Source organism: Symphalangus syndactylus, chromosome 4 (genome assembly GCF_028878055.3).
Source record: "Symphalangus syndactylus isolate Jambi chromosome 4, NHGRI_mSymSyn1-v2.1_pri, whole genome shotgun sequence".
Classification (NCBI taxonomy): Eukaryota; Metazoa; Chordata; class Mammalia; order Primates; family Hylobatidae; genus Symphalangus; species Symphalangus syndactylus.
This window is the reverse complement of record NC_072426.2, coordinates 81,893,161-81,906,462: the sequence shown is the minus strand read 5'-3', so window position 1 is coordinate 81,906,462 and position 13,302 is coordinate 81,893,161. Positions and strand designations below refer to the sequence as shown.

At 48.1% G+C, this 13,302-nt stretch overlaps 1 long non-coding RNA gene across 1 annotated transcript in view; it reads left to right on the top strand.

Moving 5' to 3' along the window:
- Positions 1-13,302, top strand: part of LOC134736375 (uncharacterized) — a 54,696-nt gene that overhangs the window by 38,378 nt on the left and 3,016 nt on the right. Inside the window, exon 3 of the long non-coding RNA XR_010120351.1 lies at positions 9,380-9,753. This is a non-coding gene — a long non-coding RNA (uncharacterized lncRNA). The remainder of the gene's footprint in view (positions 1-9,379; positions 9,754-13,302) is intronic.

Here is a 13,302-nt window from a genome sequence, read left to right as displayed (position 1 = left end):
ATAATGAACAGATATTTTTTGCTATTAAAATTATTTTAATTTGATTGATTAATTTGATCAAGAATCATGGCATTCCATAAAGATTACCCTTTTTTGTATTTTTCTGCCTTGAATGAGTTTAGGAACCTCTGTGCTCATGTGATCTTCAAGATCAAGTTTATAAGTGTATGATTTACATATTTATTTCCTGGGTTAGTTGTTATCTATTAGCAGACTCTATCAACTTCAATCTTCTTAAACTTTGACATATCTTGACACCACGCACACCCACTCCCCCAAATGCAGGTGTTCCTCTCTCTGTGGCATAGGCTGAATTGCACAGATGGAACCCTTGATTTACATGGGTCGGGAAGCTCTGGCTGCCCCACAGTGCTCACTTGCTTCTTGCTGGCCAACAGCCACTTATTTTTGTTTTGTATCCGATGGCCACCTGCTCAGAAGATATGAATTCCTTCCGGGCCCGGCTTGGCAGGCTTTGTTCAGTCCACAGGTTAGTCCACCGTCTCCCCTTCCCAGAGACTGCTTTAGGAATGAGAGGGTGTGACCCAGTTCTGGTCAAATAGCCCAGACAGGGTGTGTGCTGAGGAGCTTCTGGGAAAGCCTCCCTTGCTTTTAACAAGAGGGAGAGGACCAGCTGCACTCCCTCCCTTTGGATGCACCTGCTCAGGGTGGCCAGCTGTCTCCTGTTGTGGCAGGGCTCAGCCAAGGTCTTCACCAGCTCGGGTCCTGGCCCATGAGACAGGAGCAGCACTGGGCAGTGGGGGACATTTTGGAGCTACTAAACTTACCTGTTCCTGATTGTCAGATGGGTGATGTCAGCTTCCAGTTAGAGCTAAGAGCATTTTGCTGACAGTGGACTGTGTCTGAGCTCTGCTCTCGCCACAGCCTTTTCTGCAGGAGGCTTTTTTTTCTGTGCACTGGGCTCAGGTTAGGGGAGCTGAGAACTAACAAGGCTGAGGGTTATCCTGGGACTGCCCCCATAAGAGGGAGGGAAGAGGGGGGTGTTGGGTGATGGTAGAAAGAAAGTAGCGCCTGTGGCAAAAAACAAAATATGGAGGAACCCCAGAGAAAGTCCCCATTGAAGAACCCGCAAAGAGGGCTCTGGTGGAACTTCCGACTCCTCTACTGCCATCTAAGCCCATCTGTGGAGTCCCCAGAGGAGGGGGAGTTCTGGCTGGGCGAGTGTGCTCCTTAGACCTCTCCGGAGTTAGAGAAGAGGTTGCCAGGAACCAAGGGCCACACCCTAAAATAGAACTTGGAAGAGAAGGTGGTGAAGCCCCAGACATCCAAGTCTGACCCAGCAGTTGCTAATAGACCCAGAGGTAAAAGAGAAGGGGCATTTCCTGGAGAAATCAGCAAACGCCCTGGGAGCTCTGCTTCTAACAGGCTTGTGAGAGGGGGAAGGACAGAGAGCCCCAAGGCAGTGAGGGAGGTGGAAACCTGCCCAGTGTGGAAAAGTACTCTGAGAAGGGAGTCTCAAGTTACAGCATTCATGAAGCAGAGTGGACAGGGGCCCAGCTGCCTGGGGAAAATGGTGCGATGTAGATATTACACAAAGAAAGCACAATTGCCATTGCATCCTAAGGAGTCCAAATCTGGGCTAGTGAGGGGAAGCTGGGTAGGAGAGCTTTTAGCTCAAAGTAGGGGAAGACGCTCCAGTAACCCGCCACTAGGTGTTAGGCTGAGCTGCTGCGGGAGGTAGTGACACCCTGGAGCCCGTTTGGGTGCTGGGTTGGGGAGGATGTCCCGGACAGTTCTCACACACTGACTCAACCATTTGGACCCAGGAGTCTGTGATTCTGGGCATCTGCAATTCCTGAAAGAACCCTGAGAGCTCTGAGAAGTTGAAAAGGACTTCTGGAAGACAACCTCTGCTGGACCCCAGCATACAAAGGACCAGAGCCGGAGCTTCCCCCTCTGCCTGTTCTTTCTTGTCCATGGTCCTTGGGTGTTTGGTCAGGCAGAGCAGCCATGTATGAAGGGAAGGAGGCCAGAAGAGGCACGAGGGGAGGGGAGAGGAGGAGAGGGGAGGGAAGGGGAGGGGACAGGAGGGGAGCAAAGCCCAGCTTTGCAGTTAGCAGCTGTGTGGCCTGGGACATTCCTTACTCTCTCGGTCTTAATTTCTTCATCTGTAAAATGGGTCTAGAAGTTGTCTTACTGGGTCAGATATACTGTGTCTAGAGAGGGTGCCAGGAAATGGAAGATAATATCATAAGGGAACAAAGAAAACTGGCCACCCTGATCAATCCTGCATAGGTTTTGTTATAGGATTCCACCTACTGAACCAACACTCCAAACTGGGGACACAGCCTGGGCCCCTGGCCATGGAAAATTGGGGTAAAGAGAGTAGCTTTTCTTTGGAATGACGGGCTCATCCAAAGCCCATATTCACTATATTGTTTCATTTCACTGTACACTAAGCAAAGTGTCTATGTGCGGGAGCAATAGGAAGACAGACTGACTCAATAAACCTATAATCAAGTCCCTTGGCAGTCATGTCTGACCTCCAGGGCTTGTGAAAAATAGCTAGTGTTTGCTTAACATTAAATACATTCCAGGTACTGTGCTAAATGATACATGAACAACCCTATTCTTCCCATTTTACAGATGAGGGAGCAGGGTCATATGAGGTTAAGTGGACTTGCCCAAGGCTTGACCCTCTGCTGCCACTCTGGTTTCATAGGTACCTCAGGCATAGAGCTGCCTAGTGAGAAGAAACCATTTCCACAGCCTTGGGGCAGATGATTTGGGAGGACTAGAGGCAGAGGTGTTGATCTCACTGTTCCTAGATCTGCAGAGCTGATGATGGATTTGGGGAAAGCTCCCATCATCTTCCTTCCAGGTGGTCCAGGTGAATAAGCTCCCCCAAGCAGTCAAGACCACAGCTCCCCCAGCCTTGACTGGAGCTTCTATTAATATAAAGAGATGCTTTGTAGACATTCCCAGCCATAGGGGATGGACATAAATTGTGCACCATTGATAATAGCACACAAATTCCAGATGCCTCTGTGGCTCTGGGGAGCATGAGAAGTCGGGGGAGGATGAAACAGGGGTGTGCACTACTCTTCAGCTGTGGGGTGAGGAAATTTCCACAACACAGCAGGAAGGTCATGGGCATTACTCAACGCCAGTGCCTGTCCCTGGAGACAAGTCACCAGAGCTAACCTAAGCCTTTGATTTCTTCTAAACCCCTTCCACCACCTCATCCCTCAACTCAATGTCAGCAGAAGAAAATAGAGACCCTCAGACGAGCAGCCTGCATACTTCTCGCATCCCTTGCAACCATCCCTCACTTGTCCTTTCCTGCCACTAGAGGAAGGGGAGTTAATTATCTGTTTGTGCTTCCAATCACTGTCCTCATATGTCCTCTGGGACTCTAGATCATCAATTAAGTCTCTGTCCCATGTCTTCCAATTTTCCCCTCTACCTCTTCCCACCAGCCAAAGCTTTTGTGTACAGAACAGCTTTCCCCTGCAAACTACTCTCAGTCTCTCCTCACATCACCATCAATACTCTGGAAAGTCGTCTACTTTTACCACCACCTGCCATTATGTCTTCATTTTCCACCCACTTCTCCATCTGCCAAGAGGTGGCTTTTACCTGCTTTTGTAGCATTGTGGCTGGCCATGCCAGCCTGGAAGCTGGTCACCAAGTCCAGTGACCTAATTTCCATGCTCATTCAGTTCCCATTGCCTGGACTTTGTAGCATTTGAAACCACCCTGTCCTTCTGGACAATCTCCCATATATATTATTCTCTGGTAATCATCCTACATGCACTGGGGCTTGCATTCTTTCTTTTTTCTGTGCATCATTTACAGACTCGTCTTTCTTTGCTGTTTCCTGGGTTGGTGATTTGTGGTTGGCAGCCTCCAATGAACCACCCTCCTGTTATACACATCCTTATGTGGTCCCCTCCCACATTATACCTGGGTTTGCCTATAGGACTGAGCACAGCAGAAGTGGTAGCAATAGTCCAAATGTTGAATTATGAAAGATAAGACCTTGGTCACTCTCTCACTCATGGATTGCTCTCTTAGGGGGAAGCCAGTTGCCTCCATGGGGAGCCCTGCAGAGAGGCCCATGCAGTGAGGAACTGAGGCCTCTTGCCAGCAGCTGCCATGTTAGGGAGCTTAAAGGCTGATGCCCCAGCCCCAGTTGAGCCTTCAGATGATGGCAACCCCAGCTGACAGCATGGCTACAACTTCATGAGAGGCCTTGAGCCAGAGCCACCCAGCTAAGCTGCTCCCAGTAACCCTCAGAAACTGTGAGATAATAGATGCTTGTTATTTCAAGTTACCAGGTGTCAGGGTAATCTGTTACTCAGCAATAGACCAAGGCATCATTTGCAACCCTCTCTCTCCCATCCACTCTCCACTCTCTTCCTGGTTATTGCTAAGAGGCTCTGTGGCCTGAGCACCATAAGCGCAAGGACTGTTCCTAGCAAGGATTTACACCAGCATTTCTCCTCAGCCATGAGCTCCATTTCCACCTGCCTATTGGCCACCTCTGTGTCACACTCAATGTATTCCAAATCAAACCGTCTTTCCACCTCAATTCCTTTCCACTTCCTGGACTTTACATCTTGGCTACTGGTTTAATTATTATCCTTGCCACCAAATCTGGAAACAAAATAAGTTTTGACAATACTTCTTCCTCTTCTGTTCTGCCAATCCTCATCCTCATTGCTCCACATCTGCCATCTCTCATCTGTGGCTCCCATCCCTCTCATTTCTTGTACAGATGCTGCCCCAGTCTCCTAATGAGCCTCCCAGCCTCCAGCATCATCCCTCTCCAATCTGTCCTCCAACTGCTGGAATTCACTTTGGAAACAGCAGGTCTTCACAATTATAGCCCTGCTTAAGACTCCCAGAGATTTTCCATTGCCTAAAGTCTGAGTTCCTTCGTCCAGATCCTGGGCTTTCTGCAAGCTTCCCCTGCACCACCTCTGTCCTTCCACCTTCCATCCTTCCACCTTCCATCCTTCTCCTTCTCCTCCAGACTGACTCCCAGGCCATGCAGACAAATGCTTTCCTGTTACCTTTGTCATGTTCTCCTTATTCTTTTGTTTCCTCCTTCTCCTTTTTTCCCCTCAACATTCTCTTCTTATCATCATTACACACATTATTCAAAGTCCAGATCAGTCACCCCCCAACAGTTGTTGATCCCCACAGTCAGAGTGAGTTACCTGCCCTCCAGCTCCCAGCACTCATCCCTTTGTATTTTTTTTTTTTTTTAAGATGGAGTCTCTCTCTGTCACCCAGGCTGGAGTGCAGTGGTGCTGTCTTGGCTCACTGCAGCCCCTGCATCCTGGGTTCAGGCGATTCTCCTACCTCAGCCTCCCAAGTAGCTGGGACTACAGGTGCGTGCTGCCAAACGTGACCATTTTATTTTTTATTTTTAGTAGAGACGGGGTTTTGCCATGTTGCCCAGACTGGTCTCAAACTCCTGGGCTCAAACGATCCTCCCGCCTCGACCTCACAAAGTGCTGGGATTACAGCCACGAGCCACCGCACCCAGCACCTTTGTATTTGAATTCCCTAAATTAACGCTGGCATTTCCCACCAGCTGGGAAGACTTGTAAAATCAGAGGCGGTAGAGGATGGAATGAATGAAGGAGGCTTGTCCAAGGGGGCCCTTTTATTTAGATTCTTTTCCGTAGAATCAATTGGCCAACATCCATGAAGCAGGTAAAGCCACACACCCAACCGTGGAACAGGGTGCAGTGGATACATTTTCAGGTTCACCTTTTCCCTCACCTCTTCCTCCTTCTCTGAGTTAGATGCAGTCCCCGTTTCCTGCCTCACACTGTGGGCAGTATCTAGAGCACGTGCAGGGCTTGTGTTCCCAGCAAAGCAGAAAGACCCTGTTATTGTGCATGATTCTCCTGACCATTGCCCAGCAAGTCAATCTTTAGCTTCCAGGGCATTAGAACTGCCTAGGCCACTGGGCATTGGTCTGTGTGGGATGGAGTGAGATACCTGCTCTACAATGGGGCTGCAGAACAGCTGGCTCTGCTCCCCCTGCAGCTCATATGGGGGCCTTAGCAGCTGTCATTTGCCACCTGGTTTCTGGTAGGGGGATGGTGCAGTGGTTTTCCAGCCAGATTACCTGGGGGTGAATCCTGATTGGAGCTAAAGGTCAGTGAGAGCTTGTGCAGCACACTTTTTGAGCATTGGTTTTTCTGTTCACAAAGAGGTAGTTGAACCCTTCAGATCCTCATGAGTCACTGAAGCTGAGGTCTTTATCACGATGAACTCCATTTCATTGTGATTTTACAAGTCTTCCCAGCTGGTGGGAAATGCCAGCGTTAATTTAGGGAATTCAAATACAAAGGTGCTGGGTGCCGTGGCTCATGCCTGTAATCCCAGCACTTTGTGAGGTCGAGGCGGGAGGATCGTTCGAGCCCAGGAGTTTGAGACAGGGCACTGACAGAGTGAGGGATTGCCATGCCAGCCGGGGTCAGGCCAGGGATCGCCTCTTTGCCGCGTAAGCTCATTGGACATCCTTCAGACGGCCCTGCTGGGTAGCTCTGTCTCCTGGCATGAGCTGTCGCGAGGCAGATTTACAATGTCTGGTCATGGGAGAGTCTGAACCTTCCCGGGCCTGGCCTTCTAGATGAAGGCAGATTTCTGTAAATTGGTGTCTGATGTCAGTCCTCCCCAGAGACCCAGGAGACTAAGTACACAGCATTCAAGAGGTTAAGTCCCCAATGCCTCCAGGAACGGATTCCAACATGCAGAGGAAGCAATATTTCAGGCGAAGGCACTGAGTGTCTGTGGACAGGGTCCCCCTCTGCTCTTGCTGTGAGAAAGGAGTTTCCTCATTAATCAGAGCCTCCAGGGGCAAGGGGCTGGCCCAGGAGAAAGCACAAAGGATCCTCTGTGAGGGCTGGGCTGTGCTCTTCAAGGGGTGTAGGGCTGGAGTAGACTTTGGAGGGAAGCTACAACCTCCCATCTGTGTCAGTGCTTTTTATGATAATGCCTCTGAACATTTGACTTTTTCAGTTTAAATTAATTCTCAAAAGATGGCCAAAGTTCTATCAGGAAAAATGAGAATTTAGTCAGTAAAAGTCATTTGTAACTTCCCTAAGTGTTAAAATTGTGTTTTATTCATTTGGCTCTGTTCATTCGCCCCCCATCAACCAATTGCCAATCCACATAGCAAAAATACACACTTCCTGGCATAACTGAAAAACAAAACAAAAAACAGGCCTATTTTTGAAAACACATGGACTTCCAGATACATATAGCTGCTCAGTGATCGGCATTTGGCTCTTCCCTACCAAAAAAGAATGTGAGAATTTAAAAAACGTTCATTCTGAGGACACAGATAAGAGCAGACAGGAATTCTGGTGAAGGATTGGGGGGTAACTGATCTTGCGGAACACAGGAAGGTTCTGCCTGCAGTGGGCTGTTCCTGTGAGCAATGAGTGCTTCACCTGAGCCCACCTGAAGGGCTTTGCACCCAGAAACACCAGGAATTAAGGAGCAGAAATTGGGCTTGGGGCTGAAAATGAGGGGATAGCTGAAAGTCTGCCTCTACAGCAGTCGGACCCCAATCTCCTTCTCCCACCCCACCCAAAATGGGGACCCCCATCCCTCCTCTCCTTCCTGCCCCCTCCCTGCTCTTCTCCTGCTTCCCCATCCAATGCAGACCAGAGGTTTATTCTCCAGATAAACTGAGTGGTGACGGGCCAGGCCTTGGCAGGCTGGGTGACACAGAGGATGGAGATGGGGACTGAAGCCAGACTTGTGCCAACCAGTGGCTCTTCAGTCCCCGTCCCCAGAACAGCAGCAAGTACCTCTATCCCAGGCAGTTAGAGGACTCTTCCTGGAGAGTGTCAGTAACCCCAGAAAAGACAGGGATATGGTTTGGCTATGTCCCCACGCAAATCGCATCTTGAATTGTAACTTGACAATTCCCACACGTTGTGAGATGAACCCAGTAGGAGGTGATTGAATTATGGGGGTGGGTCTTTCCTGCACTGTTCTTATGATAGTGAATGAGTCTCCTGAGATCTGGTGGTTTTAAAAATGGGAGTTTCCCTTCACAAGCTCTCTCTTTGCCTGCTGCCATGCACGTAAGATGTGACTTGCTCCTCCTTGCCTTCTGCCATGATTGTGAGGCCTCCTCAGCCATGTGGAACTGTAAGTCCAGTAAACCTCTTTCTTTTGTAAATTGCCCAGTCTTGGGTATGTCTTTATCAGCAGTGTGAAAATGGACTAATACAGGGATACTAACATTTGGGGGACCAAAAATTCTATGACCCCCTGGTGAAGCCAACAAGTCTTTGAAATCTTCAACACTCACATGTAATAATTTCAATCAATTTTTCAGGGCATTGTCCTAGGTATGAGGACAGCCCAAAGTCAGCTGGTATTTGAGAAAAGAATCCAACATGAAGCACAGAAACCAGGACAAATGGAAAAAGGGGACCTGGAGAGGGCAGTGCAGCCAATGTAGGACACATACAGAAAACTTAAAAAAATATATACCCTACCAATATATTGAGTAATATATGAGAAGATGTTACATCTATAAAACAAGGACAGAATACCATGAAATGTAACCAGACCACAAGAACCTCAAAATTAAAGACAGGCAAAAAATTTAAAAACCCAAATAAAATAAAACAAGAAAACAACAGAATGGTTAGAAGCTAAAATCAAGTAGAACAAAAAGACAAAGGGAAATAGAAGAGAAAGCATAAAACAAATTATAGGATTTATTCTCAAGGCCAGTCTCCTGACCTACAAGAGTTCCAAAAACAGAACAGGGGGAGGAAAGCTTCAAAGATGTAATGCAAGAAAATTTCCCAAAACTGAAGAAAAGGAGTCTTCAAAGTGATTATGTGTTAGGAAGATGGGAAGAGGGTTAGTGATGGGGAATTCAAAAGTTAATGCCTACAGCTAATCAATTAAAAATTGCAACATGAATATAGTACCAAAAATATGAAAGTGAAGATAAGAAGAATTTCCTAGAAGTGTTAATGACAATGTTTGTCTTTGGGGAGAACTGGGGGTGGAATGGGTGAAATGGGACTGCTTTGTGTTACTGTGGTTTTTCTTTGCCTTTTTAAGACTTACTGTTTCTTGGCTTTTTAAACTCAGTGCATGTATTACTTTGAAAAAAATAAAAATTATTTAAAAAAAGAAACAAGCATAAACATTAAGAAAATACTACCTCCCCATCCAGATTTTAATATACTAAAATACATCCTTCTAGATGTATTTTTATGCATATACAGAAAAACATTTTCTTACCATAAAAAGTTAACATGCATGTTGCTAAATAATGATTTATTTAACCTAAATACTGGAATCATCTGTGTGCCAACAGAAATATTCAGAGTGCTTATACATGGATGTCTCACTACAGATACTGCAGAAAAGAATGAGGCCCTGTACAGTTCACGGCAATAAAGGCTACATGAATTGAGTGCCACGAGGGAGAAATAAGCAGGCTGAGCTGACCCAGGGAGGCTTCTCAGAGGAGGTGTTTTCGGGAATCACCCCAAGTCACAAATGGGAGGCCTCAGCACCCAAGAGGATGAAATCAGCCCAGGATCATGCCAGCCAGCCCGTGCCACTCACAGCCACTGAAGTGCTTGTCTGAGTCTTGCTGGAAACATGGGCCCATGTTAGTGATTATGAGCCTTGCAGCAGCAGACTCAAAGCTTTCTCTGCTGAGAAGTTTCCAGCAGTTCCATCAGTGTGAGCCGGGAACTGATGACCTCAACGACCTGGAGCATGGTGAGGTCCCTGCCACTGGGGGTTTTGGGAGAGGCCAGGCTACCTCTCTGAGCTGCTGGCAAGCGATTCTGAGTTTGGGGTGGAGGGCATGCCCCCATGACCTTCCATGTGGGCTGATGCTCCCAGCTCTGACCCTATCAAGTCAGCTCCTGTCTGTATGTTCCCAGCTTTAAAAGCCAGGCTCTCACTTTTCCTCTGCCTTCTTGCTTTTCCTGTTTCCTTGCTGATTCAGGCTGTGGGTAGAGATAGTTCCTTGTGCCTGTAGGACAGAGGTCCCTGTTTCCTTGCCGTCTGTCAGGGTAGGGCTGTTCCCAGCTTCTCGAGGGACCCACATTCCTTTGTTTGCAGCTTTTCTCTGTCTTCAAACCAGCAAATGTGACCCAGTCCCTCTCACCTGTGAGTCTCTACTTCTTTGCTCCTCTCTTTCTTTCAACTGGGAAGGGAGCGCCATTGTAATTACAACGGGCCCACCTGGATGACCCAGGCTAGTCAGTCGCTGTATCTTCAGGTCAGCTGGTTAGCAGCCTTAATTCTGTCTGCAGCCCGAATTCCCTTTATCCAGCAACACAACACTCACAGGTGCCAGGGATTAGGACCTGGACACTATTCTGCCCCAACCACTCTCCATCCTTCCTCTACACACTCTGCCTCTACTGAAGATTGGGGTGAGGAACTTCAGCACAAGAAGTCAGAGTGCTTTAGTTAGACTTGCAGAGAATGCTCATGTCAGAGAAAAAGCTACACTGTGGGAAAGTAGAAAGCAGCAGCCCAGGCCTGCGGTTCTCCAAGGAGGCTCCCAGGACCCGCGACATCAGCCCAACCAAGAATCTGTTAGAAAGACAAATTATGGCCCCACCCAGACCCACTGAATCACAAACTCTGGGGTGGGGCTCAGCAGTCTTGGTTTCACAAACCCTCTAGGAGGTTCTGATGAGATCCTTTGCTCCAGAACAGCCATCCCGCTTCTCTTGCTTTGGTTCTGGTGGGCCCATCAGGGAAACTGCAGGTAGGGCCCTCTGCATCATGCTTGGCCCAAGGAGCTCTTTTTAGACTGCCGGTGCCTCCCGGCCACTTTGTGCCACCCCCGGAGGATGGGTAGCTCAATTTCCTCAGAAGCCAGGCTGCTAATGCTCTGAAAAGGTAACATGACCCAGAAAATCGACCAGCAGGAACTGAAAAGCCTTTGGCAGGGTCTCCAGGGAAGCCTGCCTGGCTCCTGGCTCAGACAGGGACGGAGGAAGGCAGGACTGCAGGGGAGGAGCCTCAAGACAGCCGCATGCAGGGCCTGGGCAGCCTGAGCTTTGTGGTGCCAGCTGCAGGGCTTCTCTGCATGTGGGGCTGTCTCCATGGCCAGAGATCTTGACCTTGGAGGATGATGTGCATGGAACTCCTTGGGGTTAGCAAGCACCCAGGCGGTGGGGGCCTTTCAACTTGTGCAGTGGGTCACCACTGTAGTCCCAGCACTTTGCAAGGCCAAGGTGGGCAGATCACTTGAGGTAAGGAGTTCAAGACCAGCCTGGCCAACATGGTGAAACTCTGTCTCTACTAAAAATACAAAAATTAGCTGGGTGTGATGGTGTATGCCTGTAGTCCTAGCTACTGCGGAGGCTGAGGCAGGAGAATTGCTTGACCCCGGGAGGTGCAAGTTGTAGTGAGCTGCGATTATGCCACTGCACTCCAGCCTGGGCAACAGAGCAAGACTCTGTCTCAAAACAAACAAAAAACACACAAACAAAAACTTTTCTGAGAATCCCAAATTCATTCTTCACCTAAGTGTCACTTAAGACATTGGGCCTCACACTTGACTGCCCGTAGGAATCACCTGGGAGCTTTCAAAAATCCTGATGCCCAGGTCACACCTCAAACCAATTCCATCAGAATGAGTAAGGTAGGACCCAGTCTTAGTACTTTTTCTAAGGCTCCCCAGGTAATTTCAGTGTGTACACAATGTGCAGGCAATGTTGAGTTGAATACTACTTGTTTAAAAGTGGCTCTTAGTCCTGGCTGCACATTAAAATCAACTGGGAAACATTTTAAAAAATAATAAAGCAGGCTTCCCCCATGCCATAAGTCAGAGTCTCTGGGGAGGGGGCCTGAGCATTGCAGGTGGTAAAAGTCCCCAGGTGATTGTACTGAAGCACAGCAGGGTTGAAACCCTGGCACCACGGGCTGTGGTGCTGTCTCTTGTTTGCTGTGTATGGTCCCTGGGCTCAGCGCCACCATCCCTAGGGTGGGATTGTTGTTTTTAAACTCCAAGACATGACAGTGCTCGGTAAGCCTTCCTTTGCGTCCTTTGTTGTTTGCAAACTGGCTGTTATTTGTGAGCCTCAAGGAAACCTGTGGCAGAAGGAAGGCTTGAGCCCCACACGTGAGACCTGAGAGTTGCCCCAGAGGTGGCCTGTGTAGGTCTGGGTTGGCTTTAGAGATTATTTTTAAAACTAAAGATCTAGGACTTTAAAACTAAAGATCTAGGATTTTGATAGCTTACGGAATGATTTTCCTAGTTTATCTTTTTGCTCTTGCAGTTCTGGATAACCCACAGAGAAAAACCGGACAAAGGAATCAAGAAGAACCACTCCTCAGCACTTGCAGGTGTTCAAAGATAAACTGAGGCACATATTAAAATATTAAAGAGATTTTCTTGAGCACCTCATGAATTGGGCAGTGCCAGATAGAAAGCAGTTAGGGCCCCAAGGAAGGCATGCGAGAGGAAGGCTTTTACAAGGCAGAGGTGGGAACAAGGCAAAGAAAATACATGCTTGTTCACAGTGAAGCAGTAATTTCATTCAGATCATTCCAGTGGAAAGTCCCTAGTTAGAGAGTAGTTGGTGGTTTCTGATTGGTTAACCTTAACTAGTAGAAAGTCGCCAGTTAGGGGTTAGTCAGCAGTTTCTGATAGGCCTAGAATATGACTGTTTTTGCTGAGTCGGCTTGTGGATTGCTAATGAAGGAGTCAGGGGCGCTGCAGCTGCCTCAGCCCGATGGCCTCCCGATTAATTTTTGTTTTTAACACAGGTATGACAACACAGTGGCCATATGTGCCTTCCAGGTCCCTGGTTGGGAAGGTTGGTGAGGTAGCAGCAGCAGCTCCCCAGTGCAGAAACTGAAGGCTCTGCGCCTGGACGCTGCTCTTTCTGATGGGCAGCCAATACTTCTCACAAGATACCCTCTCTGCAGCTCTCAGCCCCTGAGGTTCACTTTGTGGCTTCCAATGTCAGTGGGCCACTCTTCCTGAGATACAGGCACCCATAGTATCATGTCATGTGGTTGTTAAAAGCAGGGTGGGTGGGCTGGTCAGTTTCAGCTATTTACCAGCTGTATGACCTTGGTCAAGTCACTCAGCTTCTCTTAGCCTAGGTCAGATTATCTGTTTTTAGTGGGTATGCATTTTAGTTTATAAACACTTGAGTATAAAAATTGTCCCATTCTCCAAATTAGATAACTGCTGTAGTTTCCAATCACCGAGCTGGTGGAAGACAATGCACTCTGTCCAGCTGAGCAAGTATCAAGAGTTTTAAATGGTTCAAGCATGGCTGGGCATAGTGGCTC